The 26933-nt window shown below is 44.9% G+C and overlaps 1 protein-coding gene across 3 annotated transcripts in view; it reads left to right on the top strand.

Annotated features, from left to right (window-relative positions):
• Positions 1–26933, top strand: part of TIMM10 (translocase of inner mitochondrial membrane 10) — a 168804-nt gene that overhangs the window by 57005 nt on the left and 84866 nt on the right. The window contains exon 1 of one of the 3 annotated variants that reach the window (XM_040437026.1): positions 18123–18178. The exons of the other annotated variants lie outside the window; for them this stretch is intronic. The gene's annotated coding sequence lies outside the window, so the exon portion shown is untranslated. Of the gene's footprint in view, positions 1–18122; positions 18179–26933 lie in introns of those variants that run through there. 3 annotated transcript variants of the gene reach the window in all.

Below are 26933 nucleotides of genomic sequence, written 5' to 3'. Positions count from 1 at the left end.
CGCCAGATGACCTGGCCTCCACAGTCACCGGACCTGAACCCAATCGAGATGGTTTGGAGTGAGCTGAACCGCAGAGTGAAGGCAAAAGGGCCAACAAGTGCCAAGCATCTCTGGGAACTCCTTCAAGACTGTTGGAAGACCATTTCAGGGGACTACCTCTTGAAGCTCATCAAGAGAATGCCAAGAGTGTGCAAAGCAGTAATCAAAGCAAAAGGTGGCTACTTTGAAGAACCTAGAATATGACATATTTTCAGTTGTTTCACACTTGTTTGTTATGTATATAATTCCACATGTGTTAATTCATAGTTTTGATGCCTTCATAGTCATGAAAATAAAGAAAACTCTTTGAATAAGAAGGTGTGTCCAAACTTTTGGTCTGTACTGTATCTATAAAGAGGAAAATCTGAAATAGACCATATTTGGATTTAATAAGACATTTGTTGGCTGAGAGAAATCAGGTATCAAATAGATTTAAAATAATATAATATAATTGAGGGGTATTGTTATAATAAGGCATAATTTTGTAAATATATATATATATATTTTACAAAATTATGCCTTATTATAACAATACCCCTCAATTATATTATATTATTTTAAATCTATTTGATACCTGATTTCTCTCAGCCAACAAATGTCTTATTAAATCCAAATATGGTCTATTTCAGAATTTCCTCTTTATAGATACAGTACAGACCAAAAGTTTGGACACACCTTCTCATTCAAAGAGTTTTCTTTATTTTCATGACTATGAAGGCATCAAAACTATGAATTAACACATGTGGAATTATATACATAACAAACAAGTGTGAAACAACTGAAAATATGGCATATTCTAGGTTCTTCAAAGTAGCCACCTTATGCTTTGATTACTGCTTTGCACACTCTTGGCATTCTCTTGATGAGCTTCAAGAGGTAGTCCCCTGAAATGGTCTTCCAACAGTCTTGAAGGAGTTCCCAGAGATGCTTAGCACTTATTGGCCCTTTTGCATTCAATCTGCGGTCCAGCTCACCCCAAACCATCTCGATTGGGTTCAGGTCCGGTGACTGTGGATCTCCTTCATGGTCAAATAGCCCTTACTTTCAAAGTTTTCCCAATTTTTCGGCTGACTGACTGACCTTCATTTCTTAAAGTAATGATGGCCACTCGTTTTTCTTTACTTAGCTGCTTTTTTCTTGCCATAATACAAATCCTAACAGTCTATTCAGTAGGACTATCAGCTGTGTATCCACCTGACTTCTCCTCAACACCACTGATGGTCCTAACCCCATTTATAAGGCAAGAAATCCCACTTATTAAACCTGACAGGCACACCTGTGAAGTAAAAACCATTTCAGGGGACTACCTCTTGAAGCTCATCAAGAGAATGCCAAGAGTGTGCAAAGCAGTAATCAAAGCAAAAGGTGGCTACTTTGAAGAACCTAGATTATGACATATTTTTAGTTGTTTCACACTTGTTTGTTATGTACAGTACAGACCAAAAGTTTGGACACAGCTTCTCATTCAAAGAGTTTTCTTTTTTTTCATGACTATGAAAATTGTAGATTCACACTGAAGGCATCAAAACTATAAATTAACACATGTGGAATTATATACATAACAAACAAGTGTGAAACAACTGAATAATATGTCATATTCTAGGTTCTTCAAAGTAGCCACCTTTTGCTTTGATTACTGCTTTGCACACTCTTGGCATTCTCTTGATGAGCTTCAAGCGGTAGTCCCCTGAAATGGTTTTCACTTCACAGGTGTGCCCTGTCAGGTTTAATAAGTGGGATTTCTTTCCTTATAAATGGGGTTGGGACTATCAGTTGCGTTGAGGAGAAGTCAGGTGGATACACAGCTGATAGTCCTACTGAATAGACTGTTAGAATTTGTATTATGGCAAGAAAAAAGCAGCTAAGTAAAGAAAAACAAGTGGCCATCATTACTTTAAGAAATGAAGGTCAGTCAGTCAGCCGAAAAATTGGGAAAATTTTGAAAGTAAGGGCTATTTGATCATGAAGGAGAGCGATGGGGTGCTGCGCCAGATGACCTGGCCTCCACAGTCACCAGACCTGAACCCAATCGAGATGGTTTGGGGTGAGCTGGACCGCAGAGTGAAGGCAAAAGGGCCAACAAGTGCTAAGCATCTCTGGGAACTCCATCAAGACTGTTGGAAGACCATTTCAGGGGACTACCTCTTGAAGCTCATCAAGAGAATGCCAAGAGTGTGCAAAGCAGTAATCAAAGCAAAAGGTGGCTACTTTGAAGAACCTAGAATATGACATATTTTAAGTTGTTTCACACTTGTTTGTTATGTATATAATTCCACATGTGTTAATTCATAGTTTTGATGCCTTCATAGTCATGAAAATAAAGAAAACTCTTTGAATGAGAAGGTGTGTCCAAACTTTTGGTCTGTACTGTGTGTGTATATATATATTTATATATATATAGTGGGATGCGAAAGTTTGGGCAACCTTGTTAATCGTCATGATTTTCCTGTATAAATCGTTGGTTGATAAAAAATGTCAGTTAAATATATCATATAGGAGACACACACAGTGATATTTGAGAAGTGAAATGAAGTTCATTGGATTTACAGAAAGTGTGCTATAATTGTTTAAACAAAATTTGGCAGGTGCATAAATTTGGGCACCACAAAAAAGAAATTAAATCAATATTTAGTAGATCCTCCTTTTGCAGAAATTACAGTCTCTCAACGCTTCCTGTAGGTTCCAATGAGAGTCTGGATCTGGTTGAAGGTATTTTGGACCATTCCTCTTTACAAAACATCTTTAGTTCATTCAGGTTTGATGGCTTCCGAGCATGGACAGCTCTCTTTAAGTCACACCACAGATTTTCAATTATATTCAGGTCTGGGGACTGAGATTGCCATTCCAGAACGTTGTACTTAAATTCCTTAGTGGAATTTTGAGCAGTGTTTAGGGTCGTTGTCTTGTTGAATGATCCAGCCCCGGCGCAGCTTCAGCTTTGTCACTGATTCCTGGACATTGGTCTTCAGAATCTGCTAATACTGAGTGGAATCCATGCGTCCCTCAACTTTGACAAGATTCCCAGTCCCTGCAATGGCCACACAGCCCCACAGCATGATGGAAACACCACCATATTTTACTGTAGGTAGCAGGTGTTTTTCTTGGAATGCTGTGTTCTTTTTCCTCCATGCATAACGCCCCTTGTTATGGCCAAATAACTCAATTTTAGTTTCATCAGTCCACAGCACCTTATTCCAAAATGAAGCTGGCTTGTCCAAATGTGCTTTAGCCCACCTCAAGCGGCACTTTTTGTGCTGTGGGCGGAGAAAAGGCTTCCTCTGCATCACTCTCACATACGGCATCTCCTTGTGTAAAGTGCGCTGAATGGTTGAACGATGCACAGTGACTCCATCTGCAGCAAGATGATGTTGTAGGTCTTTGGTGATGGTCTGTGGGTTGACTCTGACTCACCATTCGTCGCTTCTGTCTATGCGAGATTTTTCTTGGTCTGCCACTTCGAGCCTTAACTTGAACTGAGCCTGTGGTCTTCCATTTCCTCAATATGTTCCTAACTGTGGAAACAGACAGCTGAAATCTCTGAGACAGCTTTGTGTATCCTTCTCCTAAACCATGATGGTGAACAATCTTTGTCTTCAGGTCATTTGACAGTTGTTTTGAGACCCCCATGTTGCTACTCTTCAGAGAAAATTAAAAGAGGAGGGAAACTTACAATTGACCCCCTTAAATACTCTTTCTCATAATTGGATTCACCTGTGTATGTAGCTCAGGGGTCACTGAGCTTACCAAGCCAATTTGACTTCCAATAATTAGTTCTAAAGGTTTTGGAATCAATAAAATGACAACAGTGCCCAAATTTATGCACCTGCCTAATTTTGTTTAAACAATTATAGCACACTTTCTGTAAATCCAATAAACTTCATTTCACTTCTCAAATATCACTGTGTGTATGTATGTGTATATATATATATATATATATATATATATATATATATATATATATATACTGCTCAAAAAAAATAAAGGGAACACAAAAATAACACATCCTAGATCTGAATTAATTAAATATTCTTCTGAAATACTTTGTTCTTTACATAGTTGAATGTGCTGACAACAAAATCACACAAAAATAAAAAAATGGAAATCAAATTTTTCAACCCATGGAGGTCTGGATTTGGAGTCACACTCAAAATTAAAGTGGAAAAACACACTACAGGCTGATCCAACTTTGATGTAATGTCCTTAAAACAAGTCAAAATGAGGCTCAGTAGTGTGTGTGGCCTCCACGTGCCTGTATGACCTCCCTACAACGCCTGTGCATGCTCCTGATGAGGTGGCGGACGGTTTCCTGAGGGATCTCCTCCCAGACCTGGACTAATGCATCTGCCAACTCCTGGACAGTCTGTGGTGCAACGTGACGTTGGTGGATAGAGCGAGAAATGATGTCCCAGATGTGCTCAATTGGATTCAGGTCTGGGGAACGGGCAGGCCAGTCCATAGCATCAATGCCTTCGTCTTGCAGGAACTGCTGACACACTCCAGCCACATGAGGTCTAGCATTGTCTTGCATGAGGAGGAACCCAGGGCCAACCGCACCAGCATATGGTCTTACAAGGGGTCTGAGGATCTCATCTCGGTACCTAATGGCAGTCAGGCTACCTCTGGCGAGCACATGGAGGGCTGTGCGGCCCTCCAAAGAAATGCCACCCCACATCATTACTGACCGAATGCCAAACCGGTCATGCTGGAGGATGTTGCAGGCAGCAGAACGTTCTCCACTGCGTCTCCAGACTCTGTCACATGTGCTCAGTGTGAACCTGCTTTCATCTGTGAAGAGCACAGGGCGCCAGTGGCGAATTTGCCAATCTTGGTGTTGTCTGGCAAATGCCAAACGTCCTGCACAGTGTTGGGCTGTAAGCACAACCCCCACCTGTGGACGTCGGGCCCTCATAGAGTCTGTTTCTGACCGTTTGAGCAGACACATGCACATTTGTGGCCTGCTGGAGGTCATTTTGCAGGGCTCTGGCAGTGCTCCTCCTGTTCCTTCTTGCTCAAAGGTGGAGGTAGCGGTCCTGCTGCTGGGTTGTTGCCCTCCTACAGCCTCCTCCACGTCTCCTGATGTACTGGCCTGTCTCCTGGTAGCGCCTCCATGCTCTGGACACTACGCCACAGCTCGCATTGATGTGCCATCCTGGATAAGCTGCACTACCTGAGCCACTTGTGTGGGTTGTAGACTCTGTCTTATGCTACCACTAGAGTGAAAGCACCGCCAGCATTTAAAAGTGACCAAAACATCAGCCAGGAAGCATAGGAACTGAGAAGTGGTCTGTGGTCACCACATGCAGAACCACTCCTTTATTGGCGGTGTCTTGCTAATTGCCTATACATTTCCACCTGTTGTCTATCCCATTTGCACAACAGCATGTAAAATTGATTGTCACTCACTGTTGCTTCCTAAGTGGACAGTTTGATTTCACAGAAGTGTGATTGACTTGGAGTTACATTGTGTTAAGTGTTCCCTTTTTCTTTTGAGCAGTGTGTGTATGTGTGTGTATATATATTGTAGGAGAGTCCCCGGAATAATAATGGACGGACGATACGTGCCACCAGAGGTCCTGGCCTCGGTTTAGTAAGAACCGGATCATTGCGGTTACAGCGGCGAATGCTGCTGGCGCAGCGTGTCCGGGCCGGTTTTTACTGGGAACAGGTAAAGAGCTGGGGGGGTGCCTGTTCCCCACGGCCAGCCCAGGTTTTTGGTGGAGCAGGGCCTTTAAAGAACCCAGCCTGCTGATGATGGGGGTGGGGTGTGTCTTGCTGTGCTGGAGATTTCCACAGACAGAGTCAGTGCTGGTGAAGGAGAGTCTGGGCGCAGCACACATTGAAGGATAGTCCTGGGACCTGTGGTGCTACGAGCCGAAGTGGCTCTGGCCTGAGGGAGACAAAGGCAGGTAGCCTACAAGCCTGCAGAAACTGCTGTGGTCTGTCCAAAACAAGGTGACTCAAACCTGCTGTCTATTTTCTATGGAAGGACTTTTGTTTTATGCACTATGTGGATATGCACCTGTGTGGCCTGTTATGCCTTTGGTGTAAATAAAGTCACGGTGTATCACAAAGACTGTCTGTGATTGCCTCAATACTGCCGCTGCTACCGTAGCCTACCACGAGCACATCCCCACAATTGGTGGCTTGGAGCGGGCATTCCTGCAGTAAGGCAGGCCTGAGGCAAAAGTTGTGTTGGACTGCATGTCATATATCAGGCCTGCAAGTTTTATGGTTCCTGACAAGATGGAGGAGGCCATTAAGCACCTGATTCAGAGTAATCTACAGCAGCAACAGGCATTGCAGGCTCAGAGGGAAAATAATGAGCTACAGCAAAAAAGACACGAGGAGGCTATGTGTGCACAGCAGCAAACAAACAATCTCCTAATGCAGCAGCTGGTAGCCATGCAAGAGTCGGTGCGAACATCCCTGCAAGGAGTTTCAACCGCAACAACCCAGACTGTGTCTACCGCCAGGGATAAAGTCCGATCCGCCCTGAGGAAAATGGGTCCGGAAGATGATATAGAGGCGTTCCTGACGGTGTTCGAAAGAACCGCGGAGCAAGAGAGGCTGCCATTGGAACAGTGGGCCGAGGTGGTAGCGCCTTTTCTGGTGGGGGACGCACAAAAGGCCTATTTTGACCTCAGCCGCGATGAGGCCAAGGACTATGAGAGGCTAAAAAGTGAGGTGTTGGCCAGGTTGGGGGTAAACACCTATGTGCGAGCGCACAGGGTGTATCAGTGGGTGTTTGCCGAGTCCCGACCCACCCGGTCACAAGCCTATGACTTACTTCACCTAGTAAAAAAATGGCTTCAGCCTAAAATATTGAGCCCTTCTCAGATGGTTGAAAGGGTCGTGGTCGACAGGTTCGTGCATACCCTCCCGAGATCCATACAGCGCTGGGTGGGACAAGGCGATCCAGGCAACCTGGAACAACTGGTTAGCCTGGTGGAGAGGTATATGGCCACTCAGGATTTGGTGCGGGACTCAGCGGTACTACCGAAGTCACGTCAGCCCCCGTTGCCGACCCGGGATCCTGAAAAAGGGATCCCACCTCATAAGGAGGGGAGTGGATCTCCAGTCCGTGGGAGGAATACCCTGGGGAGGAGGGAGGCTGCGAGGATCAGATGTTGGCATTGTCAGGATTGGGGACATGTGGCAGCCAACTGCCCTAGGGCATCCGAACCCATGGACTGCGGGTTCGCTCGCCGGTCCTCTTTTTATGCCCAACCGGTGTATATAGCTGACCCCCTGCTGGCTGCGGACACCCCTCCGGTGTGTGATGTTGTTGTTAATGGTCACTCCGTGCAGGCCCTGCTGGACTCTGGGAGCCTGGTAACTCTGGTCCATGAATCGCTGGTAACGAAAAAACTCCCAGATAGGCGATCCCTTACCATTGTCTGTATACATGGGGATCGCCGGGAGTATCCCACCACTAAGGTTACCCTGGCGGTGTGTGGGAAGGAGGTACCACATGTCGTCGGAGTGGGGAGACGGCTCCCTTATGCCGCAATATTGGGAAGGGACTTTCCCCTGTTCTGGACTTTGTGGAGGAACAGGTTGCTACCTGTGGGGAAGAAAAATGTCCGGGTCCCGAGCCCGAGGACCCCGAGGCAGGGGCCCCAGCTGTAGGGGTCACCGTAGGGGAGGTAGAGTGTAACCCTGACCGGTTTCCCCTAGAAGTATTGGCGGGTGAGACAGTAGAAAGTTCGTCTATCCTGGATCTAGGGGTACCCCGAGAAACCTTCGGGACCGCACAGCTCCAGGATTCGACGTTATTGCGGGCTAGAGAAGGTGTGTCGGTGATTAATGGCGTTGCCCAGCGTCCCGGCGCCGATACCGTATTTCCTCACCTGCCCTATAACCAGGACCTGTTATATAGGGTAGACAAGGTGAGGCAGGAGGTGGTGGAACAACTGGTGGTGCCCCAGCCTTACCGGCGAATGGTCTTGGATTTAGCGCATGCGCATGTGTTGGGTGGTCATCTGGGGGTTAAGAAAACGCTGGAGCGAATTCTACAACAGTTCTATTGGCCTGGGATTTATGAGGAAGTCCGGAGGTTCTGTCAGTCCTGTCCAGTGTGTCAGGTGACTAGCCCCCACCCTCAGTATCGCAGTCCACTGGTACCTATGCCCATTATAGAGGTGCCCTTCGAAAGGATCGCCATGGATCTGGTAGGCCCCATTATTAAGTCAGCCCGAGGTCACCAACACATACTTGTAGTGTTAGACTATGCCACCCGCTATCCGGAGGCTGTCCCATTGCGCCATACGTCGGCCAAGGTAATAGCTAAAGAGCTTATGAGTATGTTCGCCCGGGTGGGGATACCAAAGGAGATTGACAGACCAGGGGACACCCTTTATGTCCAAAATAACAAAGGAATTGTGTAAGCTATTAAATATTAAACACCTGCACACGTCCGTCTACCATCCCCAAACCGATGGGTTAGTAGAACGGTTTAATAAGACCCTGAAGTCCATGCTAAAAAGAGTCGTGGCTAAGGACGGGAGAGATTGGGACTTACTGTTGCCCTATGTTTTGTTTGCGGTACGGGAAGTGCCCCAGGCGTCCACGGGGTTCTCGCCCTTTGAGTTGTTATATTGGCGACATCCCCGTGGACTACTGGACATCGCTAAGGAGGCATGGGAGCAACAGCCTACGCCTCATAAAAGTGTGATAGAGCACATAAGAAAAATGCAGGACCGAATAGGGGTCGTGTTGCCGATCGTCCGGGAGCACATGGAAGCGGCACAACTGGCCCAGAGTCGGGTATATAACCGATCCGCCCGGGTAAGGACATTTCACCCGGGTGACCGAGTTCTTGTACTCGTGCCCACGGTCGAGAGTAAATTCCTGGCCCGGTGGCAAGGACCCTATGAAGTTAAGGAGAAAGTGGGCCCAGTTGATTACAGGATATACCAGCAAGGGCGGCGGAAGCCCGAACAGGTATATCATGTGAATCTACTAAAACCTTGGAGAGACAGAGAGAATTTGTTTGGAGACAGCCCGCCCTCTGTCTGGACGGCAGGGAGTGACCCGGGGTCACCAGGTGTTCCGGAGAACGCCGCTGGGGTGACGATAGGGGACGGACTGTCGACCAAACAGGCACAAGAGGTGAGAGAATTCGTTAGTCGGAATAGGGACGTATTCTCTGACCTTCCTGGACGTACCACCTTGATCGAGCATGACATTGTCACCGAGCCCCGGGTGAAAGTCCGCCTAAGACCATACCGAGTACCGGAGGCTCGGCGACAGGCCATTTCGCAGGAGGTAAGATCGATGCTACGTCTAGGGGTCATAGAAGAGTCAAAGAGCGAGTGGGCTAGCCCGATTGTCCTTATTCCCAAACCGGATGGTTCATTACGGTTCTGTAATGATTTTAGGAAATTAAATGAGGTATCAAAATTTGACGCCTATCCCATGCCTCGGGTGGACGAGTTGATAGAGCGGCTGGGAAAAGCCCGGTATTTTTCGATCCTAGATCTCACGAAGGGCTACTGGCAGGTACCTCTGACGGAGGCGGCAAAGGAGAAGACGGCCTTTGTCACCCCGGAGGGGCTTTTTCAGTATAGGGTGTTGCCTTTTGGGTTGCATGGCGCTCCGGCTACGTTCCAGCGTCTGATGGATGTCGTCCTCAGGCCCCATCACCAGTATACCTCTGCGTATCTGGATGATATAGTCGTGTTTAGCCCGGACTGGGAGGGTCATTTGTCAAAACTTCAGGCAGTGATAGATTCTCTAAGGAAGGCGGGGTTGACTGCCAACCCAAAAAAATGCTCGGTGGGACTAGAGGAAGCTCGCTATTTGGGGTATGTGATTGGACGCGGAGTCATTAGGCCCCAAGTGAATAAAGTTGAAGCAATCCGGAATTGGCCCAGGCCTCGTACGTCCAAGCAAGTACGGTCATTTTTGGGCCTGATTGGGTACTACATGAGGTTCATTCCCCATTTTGCCACCTTGGCAGCCCCGTTAACCGGCCTCTTGAAGGGTAGAAAGTCGGTGATGGTTCGCTGGGGGGAGCAGGAGGAGGAGGCGTTCTCCCGTTTGAAGTCGGCCCTATGTGAGTCCCCAGTTCTGGTGACGCCCGACTTCAAGCGGGAGTTTGTAGTTCAAACAGATGCCTCGGGAGTAGGACTAGGGGCTGTGCTTTCCCAGGAGCTCAACGGGGAAGAGCACCCCGTGGTTTTTCTAAGCCGCAAGCTGACCCCAGCAGAAACCCGATATAGCATTGTGGAGAGAGAGTGCCTCGCCATCAAGTGGGCACTCGAGTCTCTCAGATATTACCTTCTGGGGAGAAGGTTCCGTCTGGTGACCGACCACTCCCCTCTCCAGTGGATGAGTCGAGCTAAGGAGGGGAGCGCTCGTGTTACCAGGTGGTTCTTGTCCCTCCAGAACCTTAAGTTCACTGTTGAGCACAGGGCCGGCCGCTTACAGGGGAACGCAGATTCCCTGTCCCGGGTACACTGCTGTGCATGTGTTCACCCCCTCAGGCTTGAACAGTATGTTCAAGCTCTCAGGGGTGAACAAAGGGGGGGGATATGTAGGAGAGTCCCCGGAATAATAATGGACGGACGATACGTGCCACCAGAGGTCCTGGCCTCGGTGGAGTAAGAACCGGATCATTGCGGTTACAGCGGCGAATGCTGCTGGCGCAGCGTGTCCGGGCCGGTTTTTACTGGGAACAGGTAAAGAGCTGGGGGGGGTGCCTGTTCCCCACGGCCAGCCCAGGTTTTTGGTGGAGCTGGGCCTTTAAAGAACCCAGCCTGCTGATGATGGGGGTGGGGTGTGTCTTGCTGTGCTGGAGATTTCCACAGACAGAGTCAGTGCTGGTGAAGGAGAGTCTGGGCGCAGCACACATTGAAGGATAGTCCTGGGACCTGTGGTGCTACGAGCCGAAGTGGCTCTGGCCTGAGGGAGACAAAGGCAGGTAGCCTACAAGCCTGCAGAAACTGCTGTGGTCTGTCCAAAACAAGGTGACTCAAACCTGCTGTCTATTTTCTATGGAAGGACTTTTGTTTTATGCACTATGTGGATATGCACCTGTGTGGTCTGCACATTGCCTGTTATGCCTTTGGTGTAAATAAAGTCACGGTGTATCACAAAGACTGTCTGTGATTGCCTCAATACTGCCGCCGCTACCGTAGCCTACCACGAGCACATCCCCACAAAATATATATATATATATATATATATATATATATATATATATAATATATATAATCTAACCATACCGGCCTTGAACAGAATTCCGTTCTTTGGAGATGATACAGTGTTTCCAACAGTATATATAGAAAAATCTCCCAGAATCGGACTAAGTTGTAGGATGATGCTGCAGGTACACCCCAATCTTATTCCAAAACTGATACTATACACAAGGTATGGTTGATTGAATATATATAGAGATATATTATATTACCCTTTAAAATATAGGTAAGGTTATACTATGCCAAAATGTCAGCTAGCAGAAATCAGTTTCAATGGTTCTAAGATGGCTGCCTCCAATGGCTGAAAAGGTGGTCAGGGCTGGATCTGATGGATTAAGAGGTCTTCTTCAAGATGACTATCCCAAGCTGATTTAAGATGATGAGGATGATGATAATTATCTGCTTCCTGATCTGATCTGAAGATGAAGGTTTTCTGATGATCTAATGATGGTTTTTCTCTCTGTCAGCCCATACCATCTTTTTATCCTATCTTAGAAATGGCTTGGTCAAGTTTTATCATTAACTAGTGACCTCATTTTATAACTAATAGGACCTTCCCTAGGGATAATACACCCTAAACCTTAATGTTACCCTAACACTAGATGGCACTAGTACTCATAGTAACATAGTACATAAGGCCGAAAAAAGACATTTGTTCGGCCTGTTATCCTGCAAGTTGATCCAGAGGAAGGCAAAAAAACCCTGTGAGGTAGAAGCCAATTTTCCTCACTTTAGGGGAATAAAAAATTCCTTCCCGACTCCAATCAGGCAATCAGAATAACTCCCTGGATCAACGACCCCTCTCTAGTAGCTATAGCCTGTAATATTATTACGCTCCAGAAACACATCCAGGCCCCTCTTGAATTCCTTTATTGTACTCACCATCACCACCTCCTCAGGCAGAGAGTTCCATAGTCTCACTGCTCTTACCGTAAAGAATCCTTTTCTATGTTTGTGTACAAACCTTCTTTCCTCCAAACGCAGAGGATGTCCCCTCGTCACAGTCACAGTCCTGGGGATAAATAGATGATGGGATAGATCTCTGTACTGACCCCTGATATATTTATACATAGTAAATAGATCTCCCCTCAGTCGTCTTTTTTTCTAACGTGAATAACCCTAATTTTGATAATCTTTCAGGGTACTGTAGTTGCCCCATTCCAGTTATTACTTTAGTTGCCCTCCTCTGGACCCTCTCCAGCTCTGCTATGTCTGCCTTGTTCACAGGAGCCCAGAACTGTACACAGTACTCCATGTGTGGTCTGACTAAGTATTTGTAAAGTATAATCCAACTAGATTATCACAGCCTGTTATCAACAGGGATATACCATATATATATGATTCAACTTAAAGGAGAAACGGTACTCTACAATATCCTTTAAAATATGGGTAATTTTATTAAATGACGTAAAAGACATGTACACAAAACACATTAAACAAACATAAAAGCAGAGACCATACAGAGTGCCATACAGCCTATCCTCATAGGCATCAATATGTACTGTTATTAGCTATGTGAGAGCTGTGTGAAGGCATGCAGGTCAGCATATAATTATCGCAGCTGTCTCTGGATGCACTCTCAGCTGTCTAGCTTTGAAGTATAACATACATATGGTGCAGATCTACATGGTATGGGGATGTTGCAGCCGACGTGGAATGGTAATGCGGTGGTTCACCAGGCACTACCATATCTATCTCACGGGTCAATCATAATTTCAAAGTTCTTACCCTGTATAGAGCGATGAGTAGATGTGGGTAGATGCTGTATGGCGTGCTCCTCGACGCACGTTTCGCTTAATTGCTTCTTCAGGAGGAGCCCCTCCTGAAGAAGCAATTAAGCGAAACGTGCGTCGAGGAGCACGCCATACAGCATCTACCAACATCTACTCATCGCTCTATACAGGGTAAGAACTTTGAAATTATGATTGACCCGTGAGATAGATATGGTAGTGCCTGGTGAACCACCGCATTACCATTCCACGTCGGCTGCAACATCCCCATACCATGTAGATCTGCACCATATGTATGTTATACTTCAAAGCTAGACAGCTGAGAGTGCATCCAGAGACAGCTGCGATAATTATATGCTGACCTGCATGCCTTCACACAGCTCTCACATAGCTAATAACAGTACATATTGATGCCTATGAGGATAGGCTGTATGGCACTCTGTATGGTCTCTGCTTTTATGTTTGTTTAATGTGTTTTGTGTACATGTCTTTTACGTCATTTAATAAAATTACCCATATTTTAAAGGATATTGTAGAGTACCGTTTCTCCTTTAAGTTGAATCGTATTTGTAAAGTAGTAGGAATATGTTCAAGTCACGGGCATCTATGCCCCTTTTGATGCAACCCATTATCTTATTGGCCTTGGCAGCAGCTGCCTGACACTGGTTTTTGCAGCTTAGTTTGCTGTTTATTAAAATTCCTAGATCCTTTTCCATGTCAGTGTTACCGAGTGTTTTACCATTTAGTATGTACGGGTGACTTGCATTATTTCTTCCCATGTGCATAACCTTACATTTGTCAGTGTTAAACCTCATCTGCCACTTATCTGCCCAAGCCTCCAATCTATCCAGATCCCTCTGTAGTAGTATACTGTCCTCTTCAGTGTTAATTACTTTACACAGTTTAGTGTCATCTGCGAAAATTGATATTTTACTATGCAAGCCTTCTACAAGATCATTAATAAATATATTAAAGAGAATAGGGCCCAATACTGACCCCTGAGGTACTCCACTAGTGACAGTGACCCAATCTGAGTATGTACCGTTAATAACCACCCTCTGTTTTCTATCATTGAGCCAGTTACTTACCCACTTACAGACGTTTTCTCCCAGTCCAAGCATTCTCATTTTATATACTAACCTTTTATGTGGTACAGTGTCAAATGCTTTGGAGAAGTCCAGATATACGACATCCATTGATTCGCCGCTGTCAAGTCTAGAACTTACCTCCTCATAGAAACTGATTAAATTAGTTTGACATGACCGATCCCTCACGAAGCCATGCTGATATGGCGTTATTTTCTTATTTCCGTTAAGATGCTCTAAGATAGCATCTCTCAGAAAACCTTCAAACAGTTTACCCACAACAGATGTTAAACTTACCGGCCTATAGTTTCCAGGCTCTGTTTTTGGACCCTTTTTGAATATTGGCACCACATTTGCCATGCGCCAATCCTGTGGGACATTCCCTGTCAGTATAGAGTCCGCAAATATCAGATATAAGGGTCTGGCTATGACATTACTTAATTCCCTTAGGATACGGGGGTGTATGCCATCCGGTCCTGGCGATTTGTCTATTTTGATCTTTTTAAGTCGCTGTTGTACTTCTTCCTGGGTCAGACAGGACACTTTTAATGGCAAATTTATTTCGACATTCAGCATTTCATCAGTGAATACACTGGAGAAAAAAATATTTAACAGCTTTGCTTTCTCCTGGTTGCTCTCTGCGAATCCCCCCTCATTACTCTTTAAAGGGCCGACACCTTCAGATTTATACTTTTTAACATTTATATAATTGAAGAACATTTTAGGGTTAGTTTTACTCTCTTTGGCAATTAATCTCTCGGTCTCTAGTTTGGCCGCTTTTATTTGTTTTTTACATGTTCTGTTTTTTTACTTATAGTTTTTCAGTGCTTCCGTGCTACCCTCCTGTTTTAGTGTTTTATATGCTTTCTTTTTGTCATTTATTGCTTTCTTTACAGTTCTGTTTATCCACATTGGTTTCTTTTTGTTCCTTAACCTTTTATTCCCATACGGTATGTACCTCTCACAATGAGATTTTAGGATGTTTTTAAAGATATCCCATTTTGTGGGATATCACTTACCGTATATACTCGAGTATAAGCCGACCCGAATATAAGCCGAGGCCCCTAATTTTACCCCCAAAAAATGGGAAAAATTATTGACTCGAGTATAAGACTAGGGTGGGAAAAGCAGCAGCTACTGGTAAATTTCAAAAATAAAAATAGTAACCATTTTGACGACACTCCATAACCCATTTATGCAATTCAGTCTCTAGAGCCCTATATGAAGTCGTTAAACCACGTCGAGCTTTTTTTTGCCTTTGGAATCTTTTCCAAGTCAGCTTTCATTTTCCCCCACTCCCTCACTTGTTTTTCGCCAACACAAAATTCCCTGATTGCAATACTGTTATTGCTTTCTTCTGCTCTTGACACAACCTTGAGCTTGAAACCAGCTTCGTATGACCTGCGTTTTTGTTTTGGTCTGGGATTAGAAGTACTGGGTTCCATTCCTAACAGGATAAAAAAAAAGACTTTGAAAAAGAATGCCAACTATGTTTGCATAGAGCAGCCTGTGTTGGGGCTCATACTATACACGCAGTGTTACTGCATGCGCTGCGTTATGGCCGGCGTGCAGGAGAAAAGAAGAGCGGTGATATCAACAGTCATTGGACCACCCACAGAGGCTGCAGAGAATGAGTGGGAGAGACTCCCCATCAACTGGGCATTTATTTATTTATTTTAATATTTTTTATATTTATCAGGTTGTTTATTTTAAATTTTTTGTTCCTCCCTGCTTCATACTTGGCCAGGGAGGGGGGGGGGATGTCCAGGGGGAGGGGGGGCTGTCCAGGGGGAGGGGAGGCTGTGCAGGGGCCGGTACTTACTGCTGGTGTAAATCTCGCGGTCTGCTCCCAGTGTAAATCTCGCGGCCCGCGTGTCTCACGAGATTTACACTGGGAGCTTAACAGAGGTGCCGCGCGGACGTGCTGGGAGCTGACCGGAGCAGCTGTAAAGGTATGTAACAGCTTCTCCGGCCCCCAACATGTCATGGTCTGTATTATGGCAATGTAAGTTGCCATAATACAGACCTACACTCGAGTATAAGACGAGGGGTCTTTTTGAGCACAAAAATATGTGCCAAAAAACTCGTCTTATACTCGAGTATATACGGTATCTCTCTCTTCTTGTAAATTTAAGTTTTATTAAAGTTTTCAGATTAGTGAATTATAACAAAAAAACAATCAAATTGGCAAATTCAAAGTTTTCCAAAAGGATTGTCAATCAAATATTTTTACACTTTGACAATGAGTACAATTTGAGTAGTAAAACCCATTTAAACATTCAGTAAAAGCAACCTGTTATCACAGGCATGAACATATCATTATTTTTCTTTACACAAACTGCATACCAACATGATGTGGAATCACATTTAAATGTTTCAACAAAACTTCTCGATCTGTATAAAAAAAAAAAATAAACCCTTATAGGGCCCTCTCAAAATAGGAGGCTATCTAACCTAATATAAATTAACCTAGCTTGAATGTTATACTCTTATAACCATCCCTACTGTGTAGGATTAGTACCTTTTATTTGGTTCGTATTGTTAGTACATACATGAACTTAACTAGATTTAATACAATAAAAGTTTTATTGTGAGAAAGAGGAACCTATTACTCATAAACCTGTGTTCCAATCATCTTGATCTACAAACTAGTAGGAGTTCCACAGAAGTACCTGCTTACCAAGGGAGGGTGGGAAAAGGGGGTAGGGGGGAAGGGAGCGGGAAAAAAGAAGTGGGAAAGGGAAGTGAAAACAAATAACTAAACACAAACAAAAAACAGAAAAATGTCACGTGTGTGTCATTTGATTACAAGAAACCGACATACTGGGTGACCCCGTTAATCTAAATAAGTATTAATTTTCTCTGAGGAAATAAAATCGTTCCACTTTGACCAGATCTCTAGGTATCTTTTGTATTTACCAATTGAAGACCATTTAATTTTTTCAAAGCTATTGGTAGTATTAATTTCTAATAGCCATTCTTTAATAGTCGGGATATCAGCACTCATCCAATGTTTCGGTATTAAGGTTTTGAAGGTGGTAATCGGGAAGGGAAATAATTTGTCTCATTAGGCGGCTGTCTTGATTTGCTAGACCCAATAGAATCATATCTTTGTCTAATTTAATAGAATAACCATATATTTCAGATAAGATATGATAAAAATGTTCCATAAAGGAGCAATTTTGTGACAATGAACCCAGATATGTGAGAGATATACAGTACAGACCAAAAGTTTGGACACACCTTCTCATTCAAAGAGTTTTCTTTATTTTCATGACTATGAAGGCATCAAAACTATGAATTAACACATGTGGAATTATAACAAACAAGTGTGAAACAACTGAAAATATGTCATATTCTAGGTTCTTCAAAGTAGCCACCTTTTTGCTTTGATTACTGCTTTGCACACTCTTGGCATTCTCTTGATGAGCTTCAAGAGGTAGTCCCCTGAAATGGTCTTCCAACAGTCTTGAAGGAGTTCCCAGAGATGCTTAGCACTTGTTGGCCCTTTTGCCTTCACTCTGCGGTCCAGCTCACCCCAAACTATCTCGATTGGGTTCAGGTCCGGTGACTGTGGAGGCCAGGTCATCTGGCGCAGCACCCCATCACTCTCCTTCATGGTCAAATAGCCCTTACTTTCAAAGTTTTCCCAATTTTTCGGCTGACTGACTGACCTTCATTTCTTAAAGTAATGATGGCCACTCGTTTTTCTTTACTTAGCTGCTTTTTTCTTGCCATAATACAAATCCTAACAGTCTATTCAGTAGGACTATCAGCTGTGTATCCACCTGACTTCTCCTCAACTCAACTGATGGTCCCAACCCCATTTATAAGGCAAGAAATCCCACTTATTAAACCTGACAGGGCACACCTGTGAAGTGAAAACCATTTCAGGGGTCTACCTCTTGAAGCTCATCAAGAGAATGCCAAGAGCGTGCAAAGCAGTAATCAAAGCGAAAGGTGGCTACTTTGAAGAACCTAGAATATGACATATTTTCTGTTGTTTAACTTTTGTTTGTTATGGATATAATTCCACATGTGTTAATTCATAGTTTTGATGACTTCAGTATGAATCTACAATTTTCATAGTCATGAAAATAAAGAAAACTCTTTGAATGAGAAGGTGTGTCCAAACTTTTGGTCTGTACTGTATCTCTCTCTTCTATATATTCTCTTATTCATTTACTTGAGATAAACTTTAACTAATGTTTTAGACAAAACCATGAGGAGATCTTAAATAGACAATGACTTTTGTATTTAGGCAAACATCTAGTTCATCCCTTAATCTTCTGACCAGACCTATTAAATCGAGATACACATTACCATACTCAGGTCATTGTTCTGGGGAAAAGACAGGGTTTGTTTATGATCACCTGTGTCCACATTTCTCCATTCAAGAAATCCTTAAAGGATAACGGTCACACTTAGACCCTAATTTAAATTTTCATATATGTAGTTACTAATAACATGATATTCCAGAATCAGTTACTATTAGACTGACTTACCCCATATTTAATAAGATTCAGCCCTTAGCAACCAGTCTGCATAAAACTGCAATTTCACTATTTAGTTAAGATGGCCGCCACTGCCCTCACCCTGAGGCTAATCCCGCCTGCCCTCACTAGCCAGTAACAATAGCCCCCCAAAAGTGTCAGTAACCAGAGCCCTCCCCCTAAAGGGTTAATCTCCTACAGCACAAAGGGGTCCTCTTACCACATGTTGCTTTCATTTATACACTGAGCAGACGGCAGATCTCCCTTCCCTTGTCTGCGCTGACTCAGCTCTGCCTTCTCCAGCTCTGCTGAGTGAGGGAGCGTCTGCCAAGCGCAGGGACAGGGAGAAGTGCACACAGCCCAGGCACTGTTATCAGCTGCTGGGGAGGACCTGGCTTTAATCATTTACTTACAGTCCCTGGCTGTCAGTAATCTAACCTTGCACGCAGGCTGCGTCCTCCGTCCTTCAACACAGAGGAGGATCATGCCTAGCAACCCTATTTTAAGCACAGGTAAGGCTACTTTCACACTGCCGTTCAGAGCGGGTCCGTCTGATGTCTGCTCAGACGGATCCGCTCCTATAATGCAGACGTTTGTATCCGTTCAGAACGGATCCGTCTGCATTATAACTTAGAAAAAATTCTAAGTGTGAAAGTAGCCTGAACGGATCCGTCCAGACTTTACATTGAAAGTCAATGGGGGACGGATCCGTTTGAAGATTGAGCCATATTGTGTCATCTTCAAACGGATCCGTCCCCATTGACTTACATTGTAAGTCTGGACGGATCCGCTTGCCTCCGCACGGCCAGGCGGACACCTGAACGCTGCAAGCAGCGTTCAGGTGTCCGCTTGCTGAGCGGAGCGGAGGCTGAACGCCACCAGACTGATGCATTCTGAGCGGATCCGCGTCCACTCAGAATGCATTAGGGCTGGACGGATGCGTTCGGGGCCGCTTGTGAGCCCCTTCAAACGGAGCTCAAGAGCGGACACCCGAACGCAGGTGTGAAAGTAGCCTCAAAGTAGGCAGTACAGGGAACAAAACTGTAGAATTAAGGGGTAATTGAATACACAGTGAAAAGTTGAAATAGGGCCACCAAGGAGATATTAATCACCACAATCCAATACTCCAAAAAATAAATAAAAAATACGACAGTTATACTTTAAGGAAAGAGATCATTAACTTGTGCTAGTCCCAGTCAAGTATTTTGGAATGACATAGGAATAGTTACTATGATTCTAACTTTAAAATTGAATATATTTATAAGGACCACACTCATATATAAAGCACACATATTTAAATTGATGATATAAAAAACAAAATCCACTCATACATTGATTAATATAAAAACCCCAAAGAAAATTAGAGTCTCTTTCTATTCACTGAGAATCATCAAAACTCAGCACATTTCTACTACATTGTCTTATCTGGGTAAATACTTTTCATTAGACCTTGTGAAACCTCCTTCTCACAAAAAACAGACTTGGGTAAACACTCTGGTTCATGTTATTAATCTTAGGCTAGTAATCCTGATTTCAAAGGGCTTTGACCTCATCCTGCCCTTTCAAAATAAGACAAAATGGTAGTTCCTAAGGTTCATGTCCATACATCTATATAGGCCTTATACTTATGGACTTTATTTTTACCCAATAGTTCTGACATTTACCCAAAAAATAAAAAAATTAGCATATTTCCAGATTTCAATTTCTCTACTTTTATAATAGATAGTAATACCTCCAAAAATAGTTATTACTTTACATTCGCCATATGTCTACTTCATGCTTGGATCATTTTGAAAATTACATTTTATTTCAGGGCTGTGGAGTCGGTAGATAAATGCTCCGACTCCGACTCCTCAGTTTTTGGTACTTCCGACTCCCCGACTCCAACTCCTCTGTATTTAATATGCGAATGTATTTTATACATTCCTTGAAGGAAAGAAAGGCAACATACATGTCATTACCACAGAACTACTGGCTAGGAAGCTGCTGCCTTCTCCTTTGTGTGCTGATCTTCTGCTGAAGATAGGGCAGTGGGAGGATCCAGGAAGGGGCATTTATTTTAAAACATGATTTCCCTAGTAGAATCCCATAGTCATGTTTAAAGTTTAAGCTAACAATCTGAGTTTACAAGTTTTTATAGCATTAGCTGAATGACAGCAGGTTTTCAAATGGTTTACAGCTTCAGTCTTGAGCTATTGCCTATCCATTCCCTTCACTTATACAAGTGTCTAGTCCTGCAAAAAACATATTTACTTAATCAGTTATCAGTGAGAGGCTAAGTTAACCATGGGCCTGTAACAGCGGAACACAACACAATGGAAAGTATAAGTATTGCCGCTCCTTAACTGTGTGTTGCGTGCCATATAGTGAAGCATATGAAAAGCATGCTTCTTCATGGTCACTTAACGTGTTCGTTTTGCGGTAACGTGACGCACTGCATGCATTGGCCTTTATTCTTACAGTAGAGAAGTACCGTATTTTTCGCAAAAGTGGGGGGAAAATAGCAGTGCGTCTTATGGGGGCGAATGCTGCGACCGTCCGGTGAATAGGCTGAGAGAGAGGAGGGGCTGGGGGCCGGCATCTGTTTCTGTAATGGCAGCGGGGCCGGTGCAGTCACTGTATTCTACTACACCAGGCCCCGCTCACTGTAGTATACGGTAATCATATCTAACTTGTGGGTATTGTTAAAGTATTACAATATAACAAAACAATAACAAAAACAGGTGCACTCTGCAGTCTCACTAAACCCTCAAACTGATTTTAAAATTGAGAGATTAGTCAACATGTCCTACGGTGTAGAACATGTCTAAGCCCGGGCACCACGCCAAGGTTTCTCAAGTAGCCCGGGACCTAACACTCTCCTACCTGAGCCGTATGGGCAATACCAGGAGCCAGTGGGCAAATTACAGGAGCATAAGGCCGACTCACAAACAGCTCACCAGTTACCTCCAGCATGTAGCCATGCTTGCAATGGGAGGAGGGAGGAGTCTGCGAGTCCCACTCAAGACTGGCTGATATGTCCCAGGCCTCACAGGTGCACCTAAATGTGACCTGTAGATGGAAAACAGGCACATTTAAATTGGAGTTTATACACCTCCAGGAATCTATATATACAAACTAAGAAGACAGGTTGGCATTAGCAGGAGGTGCTCAAACCCACATGCAGTTGTGCATATATATAGGGGCAAATCCTGCACTTGTGGCCCGTTGCTAATGGCAATCCCCAGCAAAATGCATATGGTGGAGGATGCCCGCGCGAACCACAAGTACCACAATAGACATCCTACACAAGGTAACAAGTGCGGATGTCATAATTAATATAACAATATAACAAAACAATAACAAAAACAGGTGCACTCTGCAGTCTCACTAAACCCTCAAACTGATTTTAAAATTGAGAGATTAGTCAACATGTCCTACGGTGTAGAACATGTCTAAGCCCGGGCACCACGCCAAGGTTTCTCAAGTAGCCCGGGACCTAACACTCTCCTACCTCAGCCGTATGGGCAATACCAGGAGCCAGAATACCTGAGCCTTATGCTCCTGTAATTTGCCCACTGGCTCCTGGTATTGCCCATACGGCTCAGGTAGGAGAGTGTTAGGTCCCGGGCTACTTGAGAAACCTTGGCGTGGTGCCCGGGCTTAGACATGTTCTACACCGTAGGACATGTTGACTAATCTCTCAATTTTAAAATCAGTTTGAGGGTTTAGTGAGACTGCAGAGTGCACCTGTTTTTGTTATAGTTTTGTTATATTAATTATGACATCCGCACTTGTTACCTTGTGTAGGATGTCTATTGTGGTACTTGTGGTTCGCCGCGGGCATCCTCCACCGCAGGGGCATTGCTAGGATCTGAAGACATCCGGGGCACGAGCCCACGTGAAGCCACACCCCCATTCCATGAAGCCACGCCCTCATCACCACCGGGGGGGGGGCACTTCACAGTATTTATTAACCCCTTTCAGCAGTCCCCCCCCCCCTTCAGTGAATGGGGGACTGCTGAATGGGGTTAATAACTACAGTGAAGGTGAAGGGCCTAGCCGTCTGGGCAACCCCACAGATCATCCAAAACAGTGCCATCCACAGATCCCCCTCGCCATAACAGTGCCATCCACAGATCCCCCTCGCCATAACAGTGCCATCCACAGATCCCCCTCCCCATTACAGTGCCATCCATAGATACCCCTCCCCATAACAGTGCCATCCACCACAGATCCCCCTCCGCATAACAGTGCCATCCACCACAGATCCCCCTCCCCATAACAGTGGCATCCACCACAGATCCCCCTCCCCATAACAGTGCCATCCACCACAGATCCCCCTCCCCATAACAGTGCCATCCACCACAGATCCCCCTCCCCCTAACAGTGCCATCCACCACAGATCCCCCTCCCCATAACAGTGCCATGCACCACAGATCCCCCTCCCCATAACAGTGCCATCCACCACAGATCCCCCTCCCCATAACAGTGCCATCCACCACAGATCCCCCTCCCCATAACAGTGCCATCCACCACAGATCCCCCTCCCCATAGCAGTGCCATCCACCACAGATCCCCCTCCCTAACAGTGCCATCCACAGATCCCCCTCCCTGCCACTCACAGGAGTGTACAACTGTACATTAACATTTTAAACTGTAATCCATCCGTATCCTGCAAGTGTAACTTTAACTTTATAAATCAGATTCAGCGCTCATCTCTAGTCTTACTCAGTCTCAGGCTCAGCTAGTCAGCTCCAGTGACAGGCAGTGCGGGCGGCGCTCACTCACTGACGTCACGCGCCTGCGCCACCTAGTGGGAGGAGCAGGCACCTGACGTCAGTGAGCAAGTGCCGCCCTCACTGCCTGCTGTTACCGGAGCTGCAGTATGAATCTAATGAGAGATGAGCGGGCAGCTGCGGATGATTTGAAGTCAAAAGTTAAGTCTGCAGGGCAGGCGCCAGGCGGATTAGGATTACAGTTTTTTAGAGTTAAAGTGGCGGGGCCGGTGTAGCGCAGGAGAGACCGAGCGCCGACCAGCCCTGCCAGCATAACATTCGGGGCACTGGTCAAAACATCCAGGGCTCAAGCCCCGAATGTTTTGACCTAACGACGCCCCTGCTCCACCGTATGCATTTTGCTGGGGATTGCCATTAGCAACGGGCCACAAGTGCAGGATTTGCTCCCCTATATATATGCACAACTGCATGTGGGTTTGAGCACCTCCTGCTAATGCCAACCTGTCTTCTTAGGCTACTTTCACACCTGCGTTCAGGTGTCCGCTCGTGAGCTCCGTTTGAAGGGGCTCACGAGCGGTCCCGAACGCAGCCGTCCAGCCCTGATGCATTCTCAGTGGAGGCGGATCTACTGAGAATGCATCCGCCTGCCAGCGCTCAGCCTCCGCTCCGCTCAGTGAGCGGACACCTGAACGCTGCTTGCAGCATTCGGGTGTCCGCCTGGCCGTGCGGAGGCGAGCGGATCCGTCCAGACTTATAATGGAAGTCAATGGGGACGGATCCGCTTGAAGATGACACCATATGGCTTAATCTTCAAGCGGATCCGTCCCCCATTGACTTTCAATGTAAAGTCTGAACGGATCCGCTCAGGCTACTTTCAGACTTAGAAATTTTTCTAAGTTATAATGCAGACGGATCCGTTCTGAACGGATGCAAACGTCTGCATTATAGGAGCGTATCCATCTGATGAAACATCAGACGGATCCGCTCTGAACGCTAGTGTGAAAGTAGCCTTAGATTGTTAAAGTATTCCAATCATCTTAAATCTAGCGCTGTACTACTTACTACTAACTTCTTGGCCGTCAGGAGGCCGGGGTGGGCGCTCGTAGCGTAGCTCACTACGTCACGCTCCTGCTCCACCCACTTTATGAATGAAGCAGGCACTGGGCCCCGCTGCGATTACAGGAACAGATGCCGGCCCCCATTCACTACACAGGGATACTGTTATGGGGGGGGATCTGTGCATGACACATAAGATAAGATGCTGTATATGTGTCATCCGCAGATGCCCCATAACAGTGCAATCCACAGATTCCCCCACAATGATCCCCCATAACAGTGCCACCCGCAGATGCCCCCATAACAGTGCCACCCGCAGATGCCCCCATTAGTTCAAAACCCACCAAAAGCACACCTTTTGGTTCAAAATATTTTTTTTATTATTTTCCTCCTCAAAAACCTAGGTGAGTCTTATGGGCAGGTGCGTCTTATAGGGCGAAAAATACGGTAATTAATTATAACTTTTTGTGAATTGGGAAATTAATTTATTTTTTTTATTCCAATTTAAATCTAGTAGGAGTCGGAGTCGGTTCATTTTTTGCCGACTCAGACTCCAGGTACCCAAAATTGCCTCCGACTCCACAGCCCTGTTTTATTTTTTGGGGACGTTAGAAGTCTTAGACGTTTAGAAGCAAATCTTAAAATTTTTAAGAACATTTCAAAACCCCAATTTTTTCATGACCAGTTCAGTCATGAAGTCACTTTCTGGGGCTTACATATTAGAAACCACCCATAAATCACACCATTTTAGAGACTACACCCCTCAAACTATTCAAAACTGATTTTACAAACTTTGTTAACCCTTTAGGTGCCCCACGAGAATTAAATGAAAATGGGAATGAAATTTCAAAATTTCACTTTTTTAGCAGATTTTTAAATTTTTATCTATTTTTTCTTCAACAAATCAAATGTTAACAGCCAAACAAAGCTCAATGTATTACCCTGAATCTGAAGTTTACAGAAACACCCCATATGTGCTCAAAAACTGATGTATGGGTGCACAGCAGGCTTCAGAGTGGAAGGAGCACCATATGGCTTTTGGAAATCGGATTTAGCTGGAATGGTAATTGGGAGCTATGTCGCATATGAAGACTCCCTGAGGTGGCCCTAGAGTGGAAACCCCCCAAAAGTGACCCCATTCTGGAAACTACACCCTCAAGGAATATTTCAAGGTGTGTAGTGAGAACTTTGTCATCAAAGGTGATTCATGGAATTGGCTGTGGAAATGAAAAATTTAAAAAAAAATTCCAGAAAAATTTACTTTAGGCCGAACTTTTTCACTTTCACAAGGGGGAACTGGAGAAAATGCACCCCCTAATTTATTACCCATTTTCTCCTGATTATAGCAATACCCCATATGTGCTTGTAGACTGCTATATGGGCATACCACAGGGGTCAGAAAGGAGCACCAAATGGCTTCTGGTAGGCAGATTTCTCCGGAATAATTGACCAGGCGCCATCTTGCAATTGAACACACCCTGAGGTGGCCTTACAGTGGAAACTCCCAAAAAGTCACCCTATTCCAGAAACTACACTCCTCAAGGAATATTTCAAGGTGTGTAGTGTACACTTTGACACATCAGCCCACATTTTACACTTTCACAAGGGAAAACAGAACAAAATGCACCCCACATTTTGTTCCCCATTTCCCCTTGAATACGCCAACACCCCATATGTGTTCAAAAAATGATGTATGGCCGCACGGCAGGCTTCAGAGTGGAAGGAGCACAATATGGCGGTTAGAAGAGAGGCTTTAGCTGGAATGGTAATTGGGAGCTATGTCGCATATGAAAACACCCTGAGGTGGCCCTAGAGTGGAAACCCCCAAAAAGTGACCTTATTCCGGAAACTACACCCCTCAAGGAATATTTCAAGTTGTGTAGTGAGTACTTTGACCCATCAGGCGTTTCAGAATTGGGAAACGCTTGGCTGTGAAAAAAAAAAAAAAAAAGTTGCTTTAAACCCACTTTTTCACTTTCACAAGGGGTAACAGGACAAAATTCACCCCACATTTTGTCCCCCATTTCCCCCCAAATATGCCAACACCCCATATGTGCTCAAAAAATGATGTATGTGCGCATGGCAGGGCTCTAGAGTCAAACAGCTAAATATGAATTTTGCTGACCTGCATTGACAGACATGGATTTTACCTGCCATGTCGCATTAAAAAAATTCCCTGAGGTCCCCAGAAGTGAAAAACCCCAAGAAGTGACCCCATTTCGGAAAGAGCACCCCCGTACGAACATTTTAAGTGGTGGAAAGGGTACTTTTTAGCAAACGGGTGTCTCAGAAGGCAGAATTAGTTGGGAGAAGCATTTCAAAGCACACATTTGTAAAAATTACTAGCAGACCCTAATTTTTCACTTTCACAAGGGGTTAAAGGAGAAAATGCACCCCAATATATGTTCCACATTTTCTCCCCATTTTGCAAACACCCCATATGTGCTCGTAGCCTGCTGTATTGGCGCACAGCAGGCCTTTAGAGGCAAAGTGCAAAATATGGTTTTTGGAGGCCTGAATTGGCAGACATGGATTTTAGCTGCCATGTCGCATAAAAAAAAAAATCCTGAGGTCCCTAAAAATGAAAAACCCCAAGAAGTGACCCCATTTC

Source organism: Bufo bufo, chromosome 6 (assembly GCF_905171765.1).
Source record: "Bufo bufo chromosome 6, aBufBuf1.1, whole genome shotgun sequence".
NCBI classification, from domain to species: domain Eukaryota; kingdom Metazoa; phylum Chordata; class Amphibia; order Anura; family Bufonidae; genus Bufo; species Bufo bufo.
The sequence above is the reverse complement of the archived record's forward strand: the minus strand, read 5'-3'. Positions and strand labels throughout refer to the sequence as shown.